This window comes from Uranotaenia lowii, chromosome 3 (genome assembly GCF_029784155.1).
Source record: "Uranotaenia lowii strain MFRU-FL chromosome 3, ASM2978415v1, whole genome shotgun sequence".
Lineage (NCBI taxonomy): Eukaryota > Metazoa > Arthropoda > Insecta > Diptera > Culicidae > Uranotaenia > Uranotaenia lowii.
In genome coordinates, this window is record NC_073693.1 from 296838796 (window position 1) to 296851120 (window position 12325).

General features: G+C 35.8%; 1 pseudogene; it reads left to right on the plus strand.

Moving 5' to 3' along the window:
• The first annotated feature begins 1961 nt into the window (after positions 1-1961).
• LOC129757132 (uncharacterized) overlaps positions 1962-12325 on the plus strand; it is a 55141-nt pseudogene continuing 44777 nt past the window's right edge.

Below are 12325 nucleotides of genomic sequence, written 5' to 3' on the forward strand. Positions count from 1 at the left end.
GCAGGTGAGCCTGATAGCATACAGTAACGCGGGGTAATTACCACAATAGATCAATTACTGGTCGCAGTGGGCTCTCCCCTACTAGGAAAAAAAACCATGGGTTTGTTCAATATAAACTTCAGTACTTGGTATTTATCTGGGGAGCTGAATCCCTCACGACCAACAGTCCGATTTCCGGTAACCTTACAGCCAGCGTTTCCTTAAATGAGAATTTTCTCATTGGGAACGCATCAAAATTTTGGATCGTCATCATCGTATCTAATGTCAAGCTAATGCCTGTTCAAATATTTCTTATCTTCTCGAAACCAGCCACGCACCACCGCATCAAACACCGTCTCCACCACCAACCGCCACCACCGTTGCTAGCCAAACTAGTCTTATGAAAACTGATTGCAACTAATGAATCTAAGAGTCTCAAAAGAAAATGTAAAAATATTGTACAATCAAATCATTCGCAAAATATTACATTATTATTCTCGTTTATGAACATTAAACAGCAACCCAGGTTTTGTTGAGTGGTGCAAAATAAGTCCCTAAGGTATTAAAAAGATCCTATTTCTGACATGGGTCAAATAGCTATTGAAAGAAGTTTTTAAGGTTCTTCGTGCTTACAAACTAGTTCACTGCTGTTTAAGCACAGCTGTGAATATGTTAGTAGTTGTTGAATTCACAGTTATGTAGAAAACATCTTGAAAGTTTACACGTTCTTATGAAATGGGCTTGATTCAACCCAACTGTTTCGTTTAATTTTCTCTCCCTTATAAGCTTATTTAACTGGAATTTCAGATGTGATAAAATCATAAGAAGTAACTTAAACTATATTTGTTTAAAGTTTTCATAATTAAAATAATTTATGAAATAAATATTTAAAAAAAAGCTGCAAGGCGGTCCAAAATATGTAACCGGTCCAAAATAAGTCCGTTACCCTAGACCAGAACCACAAAGAAAAGTTAAAAAATTTAACTCGACAAAACCAAAAAATTACTGCAATGAGTGCTTTATGATTTATGACATCATAAATATATTGAAAACTATAAAACAAAGTTGGTTGCAACTTTCCTTTTTTTCTAAACAGGGTGAAAATCGCATGTTTTTGTAAATTTGATAATATCTGGTGAAACCAATATTTTTTCTGACAACGTCAACTTGATGTCCCATCAATCTTTAAACTTTTGATATACAAGTGGTGTGATAATTTGTGGACATTAAGTTTTCATTGTTTTTTAGGTGATTTGAATAAAGTTGAACCAATGAATAATTTGCTCAGAAAGCTAAACTGCTAGCCTCAGAAATCTTACAAACTCATTCGTTAGATAATAAGAAAAGAATATTCGAGAGCCTAAATTACCCAATGGGAATCAGGAAAACAGACCCACCCTACCACTCTACCCAAATCAAGAAAAATCCACACCGAGTAAAGGAAAACGCAAACCACAATCAATCACACCAACACCAAGCCGGCGAAGCCGGTGTATCATCATTCAACTATACTTGCTGGTTGCTCGACTTAAGTAACTTCAACGCAAGTGTTGCAGTGAAACCCGATGCCCAATCTCTCTTCAGGTGATTTTGCTGCTACTCGAACCAAAGACGATCAAGCAACCGCAATCTCACCTGAGAAGAGAGAAGAGAAGGAACAATTGACGACATTCCGATCAACACAGGTAGGTAGTCAGAGATAGCTACCACAGTTGATTTGTGGTCTTACTGTTTGAGGCTAACGCCGGTTCTGCATCGTTCACCTCACGTTGCATTCTTACGGTTTTCTCTCAGGTGTATTCCGCCGATCGCTCTCTTGCATTCTCACCTTTTCTCACCTGTGCGTTTTTCTTCTACTATAAGTCAGTCAGTCGATGTATGCGTCTTAAACCTCGGTCCGTCTGTCGTGAAGGTGGTGGTCGTGGTTCAAAGGAGAGGAAAAAAACCACACGTCGGCATCGGCCATTCCTGAGTGAACCTGCGCCGTGATCGGTCGCGTCTGTGTCGAGGTTGACTGTGCGGGAGTTTTTTTTTTACTAGTTTCTTAGTGGCTTTCTTGTATATTTTTCTGTAGTTTTTCGCGATCGCGTGTTTTCCTCCTGTAAGAAAAAGAAGAAATATGTGATCGCTGTTTTCGCGGAAAGTCTGACAGTGGAAAACTGATTTAATCCCGTACGATCGGTGTTTCGGAAGGTGATCTCGTGTGTGGAATTTGAACCCGATCGATCGCCTGTTGTGAGTGGGAGAGTGTGGGAAGGAAGGAAGCTAGCAAAGGTGACGCAAAGGGTGAAACTGTTGACGTGTCTTGCGCGCTGTCACCTGAAGAATGTTGGTCTGACCAGGTCCGGTTTTCAGAGAGTATGTGCTATTTTTTTTTCTTTTTCTGGAGTCCACTTGAGGATCGAGTTGAAGGAAGATTTCTTTTGGGGAATTAGTGATCGTGAACCGTGAAGATTAAGCAGCTACAAACCACAGATAGTCGTGTGAATTGTTCTCGTGCAGTATAAGAATTCTTGGTTTTCTGGAGATTGTGTGAGAAAACAAGATACGAAGACCGACGAAATCGGGGAAAACGGTTCAGCCATATTAGGTTGCCCTTAACAATTTTGTGGTAGCCCGTCCTGCTTTGGCCACTGGAAGTTGGGCCGAGGATCTGTGCAAGTTTCTCAGGTGGATTGGCCCCGAAAGAGGTGCGAAAGAGTTCGAGCGATACGTGATCGGAATGTGGTAAAGCCCGTCCGTCGAAGAGCCTGCGGCTGTAAGGCGGCTAAAGAGTGAGTGTGTTTCGGTGTTCCAAGCCAAGAGTGCCAAAGAGCACGAAGAAGTGTGTGTTTTTCGTTCCTCCTCGATCTTCTGAGCTGAGTGTGTTGGTTTCCAAGTGGCCGGTATGATGGTGTGATTTCCCAGCAGCAGTGAGCGGACATTCCAGAGGTGAAGTGTTTCGTGCTATCGATGCGTTGATACCTCCGAAACCCCAAGGAATACTGTCGGATCGGGTTGAGTACGCATTGTTCCGAACAAACAGGTTGCGTGTCAAGGAACGCTACTTACTCGAGAAGAAGAAGAGAACAAGAACCGGTCGTGCTTATGAAAGAACGAAACATGGGAGATTCGACGCCAATTTGTCGCTGTCGGGTTCTCTACTTGGGCAGCGCCGTCCCTCGCCAAAGTAAAGATGGCCTGCAAGGCATCCAGGAACCACTCAGAAGCCTCTATCCCTCCGAAGGTGCCACCGGAGCCAAGGGAATCGACTCCTGGCTCAGCGTCTGGTCCAACGGAATCCTACTAGAAAACGTTGACGAAAACCGGAAACAGGTCACTCGATTCTTCCCGATCGAGTCCCTCCATTATTGCGCCGCAGTTCGGCAAGTCCTGATTCCGGAACGCGGCAACAACAACCCGGAACCCAAATTCCTACCTCTTGACTCCCCATTTGCTCGGACCCCCAGAGCTCAACACCCCCCAATTTTCGCCGCCATTCTCAGACGCACAACCGGAATCAAAGTGCTCGAATGTCACACCTTCATCTGCAAACGGGAAGCAGCCGCAAATGCCCTGGTACGTTGCTGCTTCCATGCGTACGCAGACAACTCGTACGCACGCCAACTAGAAGGTTCCGGAGGAAGCGGAAGTTCTAATAGCGTCTACGGAACGATCGGCGGCAAATCCAACGGAACAGCTGAAGGAGGTGGCGGAGGCGGCTGGCGATCACGTGCCGGAAGCACTACAACCCTCAACAGCGTCGGCGTCAACGGCAACGGTCGGCAATCCACGATGAATGGCGTTGGTGAGGCGTATACGGTGAAAAATCGTAAGTAGATTCCTCCAATTAGTCCCTGCGGGACTACTCGCTGCTAACCGTAATGGCCGGATGATTGTTTCCGGCTGCTAGGCAATCGAGCACCTGATCGATGGAAAACAATCAAAGACGACGATCGTGATTCCTTCCAGGCGAACACTTGTTAGTCTAGCTTTTTGGAACGGAATTCACCGATTATCACGTACCGTATTTTTTCCTTCTCGATAAGCGGCAAATCAATCAACCTACTTACTCTGAGCACACGTGTGTATAATGTTTCAATTTTTTTTACCAATAGAAGTAAATGTCATGATCATCTTCTTCTGTGGGACACATTTGTGTAACATTCTCGTAAACCAACCTTTCAAATCTAATCTGCAACAACGACGACACGGGCGTGTTACTTAAGTGATCGCGCGAAGCAACTGCAGCGTGAAATTGACATTCAGTCACGTTCAGGCGATTTCATTTCGGTTTGACGATTGCGCGATCAGAATTTTCGACGACAGCAACCCTTTGGTATTTAAGCGTTGCGAAGGTTTATGCAAATACCTTGATGAAGAAGAGTTAGGTAGCATCACCCTTTTCAATGGTTGTTCATATCGCTTTTACCAAAGGTCGTTTAATTTAATTCTTTTAATCAATTTTTACCTTCGATAGGGTTATGACATAAATGTCGGTAAACCTTTTTAATTTGTTTTCTTTGCCTTTTGACTTATTTGACATTTTACAACAAACTTCAATAGTCAAAGTAAATTCAAATAATGCATTGAAGTTTATAGGGCATACCAGTATTTTGGATGAGATGAAGGATTTGCAGAAAATAAATCAATTTTAAAAAAAATAAAATAAAATAATTGCTGGATTCTGAAACACTGAAGAAAAATAAAATAAAACACATTGGCTACATTTGTTATTCTGGCAGCACTAGGAAAAACAAACAAAACAAAGTCAGTCATTGATCTATTCTTGTGAGTGACAGATGTGTCCTAGTGAATCTCTGAATTGAAATTCGTAAGAATCGTAAAATCCCAACACAGGGGTCAATTTCCACGCGGATGCCAGCCGAGCTGACGAAATCTGACCAAAACACTACATGATCATCATTAGAATCAAATAAGTGTAAAATCGGATAATTGAGACCGTAGAATCCGAAATATAATCAAACAAAGATACTGTCGAAGTCAGCAAAAACAAAAAAATTAGCTTAGCTTGATTGACTACTCATCAGTACATACTACTTCGATTTCCTATTCTCTCTGTAGGAATAGGATATTGATGTCTTCAAAAAAGCTGTAGAGAAAACAATTTCTTACAATTTTATGTACATAGCTTCTCGATTGAACAACCACGAAAAAAGTTATGCTTCTTTAAAGTTGTGATGTAAATTAATTTGGTTAAAATAGAACAGGGTAGTGTAGTAAAATTGTTGTTTTTAATATAAAAAAAACAAACAATCAAATTAAAAAATCAAAATTTTGCAAAAAAATTAAATTTTGTGGCGTAAATTCCTTCATTCGCGCTGTTGTAACTAAGTTGTATTTCAACAGATTTCTATAAAATGAAGTGTTTCAGAATCCTCTCATCATTTCCATAGAAGATCTTATTTTTTTATTGTTTTACAATGATAAAATTTTCTCATAAAATTAAAAAGTTTCCTTCTTTGTGACGTGAATTCGCTCATTTGCGGCTCTTTTTGTTCGCTTTTAAGGGCAATCCTATTGGATATAAAAAAAATTACACACAATGGAATAGGATTTGTTGGCTTCAACACGTGTTAAGAAAAAACTAAAAAAAATCAATCCATAAATTTTAATTAATTATTTTGTTAAAGTTGTTTTCATTTAGACTTTTTCCATTAAACAAAAATAATTTTTAAAATTATATAAAACATGTAAAAATAATTTTTTACTTTTTTCGTTGGTTTTGTGTAATTTGTATTATCAAATTTATTGATAAAAATTGAATTGAATAAAAATCACTTGTAAGCTGTACGAGCGCGTGCAATGTGACAAATGACGCTGGAAAGTATTATGAAGATTTGAAACACAGAGTACTAAATTCAAAAAAATAAACCAAATAATTAAATTCAAATTTCATATAGATCCAGATATAAGAGTTTAAGAATTCAAAACTTGAAATCAGGTTACATTTAGAACCTCGATACAGTGTCTCAAATCTAAATAATAATTTCAAATAAAGCTTCGAGAAACAAAATGGAAAAAAAAGTTACAATCAGAGCCAAAGCAGAAATCGCACCAAATGTGAGTTTCAATTTTATATCTTTGAAACACAAAAAAAACTTTTTCATTAGATGATTATGAATATGATTTTCATCACATAAAAAGTAGTTATCAAGTTGTTATTCTAGATGGTCGGTTGATAAAAAAAAATCAGAATAAAGATCAAATGTTTAAATCAGTTATCATTGAAAAAAGTAAGATCGGGACCCAAATGAGTTTAGTTCTTTAAATAAAGATCCTGAGTTCTCAAAATTCTGAAAAACCATTAAACTGAACTTCAGTAACTGAAGAAACAACACAAGACTTTAAAATCTCAATGAATTGAATCTGGAAAAAGATAAGATTAAAACATAGAAATATCCATGTTAAAGGAATCACTCAGGTCTAATACAGAAATTGGGAGGTAAATTCAGTTAAGAAACTCTGTTCTGTCGTTTGGTCCATTTTGAGCAACTACATAATAACAAACTTTTTTTTGTGCAAGACGTTTTACCTGTTCTGTACAGAATATTTTTACTGATATGTTAAGATAGAAAAAAGTAAGGTGTTTTCCCTCAGATTCTAATTAATTATGTTTTTCGAATTTGGATTAGTCTTGATTTTGGGTTGAACATTTTTAAATTCAATAGGAAAATTTTGATATTCTAAGCTCGCAAAATGCAGGAAAACTTCTTCACTGCTTACGCTAGGGGCCCCCCTTAACTTATATAAGAGAAAAACTATTCTAGATATTATTTCATGGGGGCCCCTTTAGTTGCCATATTTCAAGTTTTCATTCCAATTTTCTAGTTTTGATTTCTTCTCAAAAATGTGTAGTAGTATAACTAGAGTAATGTTAAAAAAAATTCCCTCGGAAGGCCCCCTTGAGCTGGGTGGCCAGGGGTAATTCCCCTTTTGCCTCCTACCCCCTTAATCTGGCCTTAGAGATAATTTATTATTAGTAGAGTGTCCATTTCCCGGCCATTTTCTGTTCCCAGGATTTAGGAAACCTGATCATCCTATTCCCGGAAATTCCCTGGATCCCGGTAAGAATTGAAATAGGAGATTATAACCCCTTTTTACTGCATATGTACGAAATCATAGATATTATAGTATTCTGTATTCTGTACTCACTTTTTTTAGCATCATTTTTTATTGAAAAACCTATACAACTATTTAAATGTCTCAAAAATTCAATAAGCCATAATTAAACAAAAAAAAGTAACAAAAGTGTGACTATTTTATAAACTTTAAACTTTTTAATCAAATAAAACTGTTTTGAATAACCTCGATTTCATTTGCACAAATTTCTAAGCAAGAGATGAACAGAGTTATTTCCACCGACGAAAAAATTGTTTTACCTCTGTCATAATTCATGCAGCAGACAGTTTAAACAATAATGATTTAATATGAATCAGTTTATAGGTTCCGCAAACGCGATCTTTGAGAAAAGTCCACTTTTTCAAGATTTGATTTTAAATTGATTCTGCGTCCAAACATTTTCAAACAATTTATATATTTTGTATTTTTTTTTAATTTTGTTTCAATTTAATACTACACGTAAAAAATAAAAAATTAACCAAATTTGCATAACAATTTTAAATCAACGAGCTATTTTCTTGAAAAAAAATTTTTGTTGTCCAAAAATTTTTCATTTAACTGACTAAAATGGGTACCCAGTGTAGATTTTTTTAAGCATCAATTTTATCAAAAGATGCAAAGTTTTGTGCACTTAAACTCTGCTGAACGAAGTATGCTGTTTATATCATTGTGTGAAGAGCTATTGACAATTCAATCCTTATTAAAAATCACAATTTTTATTTAATTTTTCAAATTCGTCTTTATAAATACATACTTGAAAATCAAAACACTTGCAAAAAACACTAAGATGATTTAACTAAACCATCAAAAGACCATATGCCAAATTTGAGTTGAATCTGATAACGAGCAGGGGCTGCCCTGAATCTCAAATTTGAAAGGGATTGTGTTCTGAAGATGCATTAAAATTTGGTTTTTCATACAACACTTTTTTTCTTTACCAATCAATTGCTTGTTTATGTTGAAGTAATTGTATTGTTAATCAAGACTAACATTTCATCTGAAGATCGCAACTCGATTGGACTTGAAACAAAAAAGTTATGGCGGTTCAAAGAATGTGTTTTGGTCGCAAATTGTCTTATGAAACGCAATGAGTAAAATGTACTCATTGCGTTTTGAATGACAATTTGCGACCAAAACACATTCTTTGAACCGCCATAACTGTTTTGTTTTAAGTCCATTCGAGTTGCAGTCTTCAGACGAATTGTTAGTCTTAGTTAAAATTTCAATAAAATAATATAAATTAGAAACCGATTTGTAAAGAAAAAACTAATTCATAAAAAAAACCAGTTTCTCATGCTTCTTCAGAACACAAGGTCTCGAATCCCTTTCACACTTGAGATTAAGTGCAGCCCCTTTCCGTTATCAAATTCAACACAAATTTGGCAAATGATGATTCCCTAAATCATCTAAGTCTTTTTTTGCAAATGTTTTGATTGTCAAGAAGGTATTCATAAATACGAATTTGAAAAATTTAAAAAAATATATATGTACCTACTAAATTGTGATTTTTAATAAGGATTGAACCGTCACACAATGATAAAAACATAATTTGTTCAGCAGAGTTCAAGTGCATAAAAATTGCCATCTTTTAATGGCCTGGATATTAAAAAAAATTACGCTAGGTTTACATTTTGTTCGGGTAATACAAAATTTTTGGAGAAAAAAATTTTTTTTCTAAAAAATACCTTGCTGATTTTAAATTGTGATGAAAATTTGGTTTTTTATTCTATTTTTTATGTATAGCATTTAGTGCAAACAAAATTGAAAAAATATTAAATATATAAATTGTTTGAAAATTTTTGGACCCAGAATTAATTTAAAATCAAATCTTTAAAAAGTGGACTTTTTTCAAAGATCGCGTTTGCGGAACCGCTAAATACGATTTTTTTAGTTGGCTCCTTACAAAAGTTTGCTTTACACATCCTAATCTACCATTTGGAGGGTGAATCCCCAGATTCCCAGAAGTTGCAGAAGTGCAATTTTGGGACACCCTAATGAACAGTCGCCTAAATCTCCGGTTAGCGCTACTCATCAACTCTCCGTTTTATGAAATTACAGTCGTTCGGAACTATATTATCTCTTCTTTTGGGATCCTGGTGCACTTCCTGACTTATGGTTCTAAAAGAAGCTACATAGATCTCTCATTTCGTTGCCTCAGACTTTGAACGATTTGAACGAATGTAGCTATAATCGAATGTTGCCTAAATCGAACGGGCTCGGTTGTACTTTAACCATCATAATTGACTGCTTCTTGCTGCAAAAATTGGATAAAATTGAGAAAGATCTGGTACTATCGATAGAAGTTGATTTGCTTGATTTGAGGTTATTTATCAAATATAGTAAATTTTCAGAATTATTTTTCTACCGTTCACTGTGTGTAAAACTAAAATTCTAAATCATGAATATTTCTAAAAAGACATGCCATCTATTCTTGTGGTGTTTATTTATTGATATTGTTTGGTTTTACAGATTCATTGTTTTTTACTTGCAATGAAAGGTTTTCTAAAAAATCATTTTTTTAATTTAATTTTGTTTTCTTGATTTCCATGTTTAATCAATCTTTAGAGAAAAAATTTGGCCCAACCATACACCAAGGTAGAACAATAGTTTTTCTTACCAACTTTGACCTATTTTTTTTCAATTTAGATAGAGTACTTTTTCAAACATTTAGCTCGAATTATTTTGTTCGGAAAATCCCGGGATTTTTACATCGTTTCCCGGGATTCGGGGATTTCCGATTTTTTTGATTCCCGGAAATTCCCGGGACGAACAGTCTAATTGTAAATTATTGCGATGAACTAGAATACCGTCACCGTATCATGCAATAGCAGGGTAAGATGCAACATATTTTTCTAAATAAATATTTTATAATTCAATTACCTAGAAAATTGTGAATTTTGTGGTTTTGTGTGATCCAATTTATTCTGGTATGTATGTATGTAAGTAATCCACCATGGATGCACGGATTCACCGCAGTTTCGCCAACATATGCGCTAAATTGCACATTGAACTTTTTATTCAATTATTCCAAAATATTGCAAACCCGGATAAAACCGGGCCATCTTGTAACCTTACGCTAGCGGGAAATAAAATTTGCTTAAACTTTTTGACAAATTTGTTAAAACCTTTTATTTACACCATTCTGGATTCAGTAGATTCCCACTGCTGTGGTGGTTTCGTTTCATGAATAAGTAATTGTATTTGGATACATCTCCATGGAGAGGGGAGGAGGTTTAATCCATAAACCAGCATTCCCCCCCCCCCCCCCCCCACTTTGCATAACCTTATATGTTCCGTTGATTTGTCATCCAAAACAAAGCATAACCTCGTAAATTCCATATCTAAGTTCAGAAAATTTTATTTTACTTTATTCAAATAATTTGAAATATCTATTTCACTTCTATCTATCTTCTTCACTTCTTCACTATCTATCTTCACTTATTTTGACTCAGAAAATGATCTGAAGTACCAGTGTGAAACAGAAAACTGCTTGCAAAACCCGTAATCTAAAAACCGTATCCCCTTTTCTGTGTTGATCTTTATTTAATACTAGCTGATCCCATACGAACTCCGTTTCGCTTTCAACTTAGAATAAATCATGATCAGTTTTCATGAAAGCAGTGCAACAATATTGAAAGGTTTATATGGACGACCCCTTTGGCTGCATTTTGCAGATGCACTTTTGAAATCATTGTTAAGTAATAATTGCAAAATTATTGGACGATCACTTTGTCTGTCGTCTGCTACTAAACTTGAAATCAGGAATCAATTGACCGGGCCAAAAAAACCCGTGTATAAATATCGACTCAATCGTTGCATAACAACGCAATCATTTCCAAAAAGTTAAACTCCTATCGGTGGCCTCTTATACAATCTTTGATATCTGAAATCGATTGCCCTTCCCTCAAAACTCCTGTGTGCCAATTTTCAAAGCAATCCGTTGTATAATAACGTCAATATTTCTAATAACAGTGAAAAATTAATCTATATGGACGACCCCTTTCGTCGACCCCTGGTAAAATATTTGACATCGAAAACCGATTGCCCGTCTCTGAAAACTACCGTGTGCAAAGTTTCATCCAAAACCGATGTATAATTTCGACGATATAGCAAAAATATTGAAAGGTTAATATGGACGACCCCTTTGGCTGACCCCTGATTTTAGTTAGGATAAGTGAAATCAGTTGTTTGTTCCTAATAATTCCTATGTGCAAATTTTCTTCCCAATCCGATGTATAAAAACGTCAATATCACTAAGATACTGAAAATTCAATATGGACAAAGGGGCCGGCCCTTTAAACTGAATTTGATACCTCAAATCGATTGCCCATCACTCAAATCTATCGTGTACCAATTTTCATATGAATACGATGTATAATAACGTCAATATCGCAAAAACATCGAATAGTTAATATGGACGACCCCTTTGGTCGATCCCTTACACAAATTTCTACACCTGAAATCGATTTCTTGTCTTTCAAAACACTCATCTGCAAATTTTCAACACGATCCGACGAAAAGTAACGTCAATATCGCGAAAACAATATTTGCCTTCTAAGGACGACCCCCTTCAGAAGGGGTCATCCGAAAATCTAAAAACATTTTTCATCATTCCTGGTCCTAATGAGCATCCATGCCAAATTTCAGACCTCTAGCTTTTAAGACGGCTGAGTCTATAGAGGACAAACAAACAAACAAACAAACAAACATACAGAAATTGCTTTTTATATATATAGATAAACTCTAATAACATTATCTGTTTTCATAATTATATTATTTCAAAAGTATATTGGATTTAGCTTAGCTTAGCTTGGTTGACTACTCACATTTACTCTTTCAAAAAGTTTATTGGACTTCTAATCTAAGATGAAACGAAATAACTTTTTGAAATTTAAGAGTTAATGTTGAAGATTGAATTGAATAAATCAATATTGATTAAAATTTTTAAATGCGTGACAAGTTATACATATTAAATTATTCGAAACAAATGAATCACTTTTCCACAACTTTCTGGCCTTTAAATTCGTAAAAAAAAAATATTTAATTGAAGATAAAAACTAGTACAATTGGCTTTTTATTAACCCAAAAAACCTCTAATTTGATCAATTGCAACCGAAGCTAAGTTCGAACGAAACGCCTGATAATGTTGATTACATTCACACATCTCAGTCGCTTACATCACCACCAGGCTAATTGAAGAACGGACAGGTTCATACATCCATTT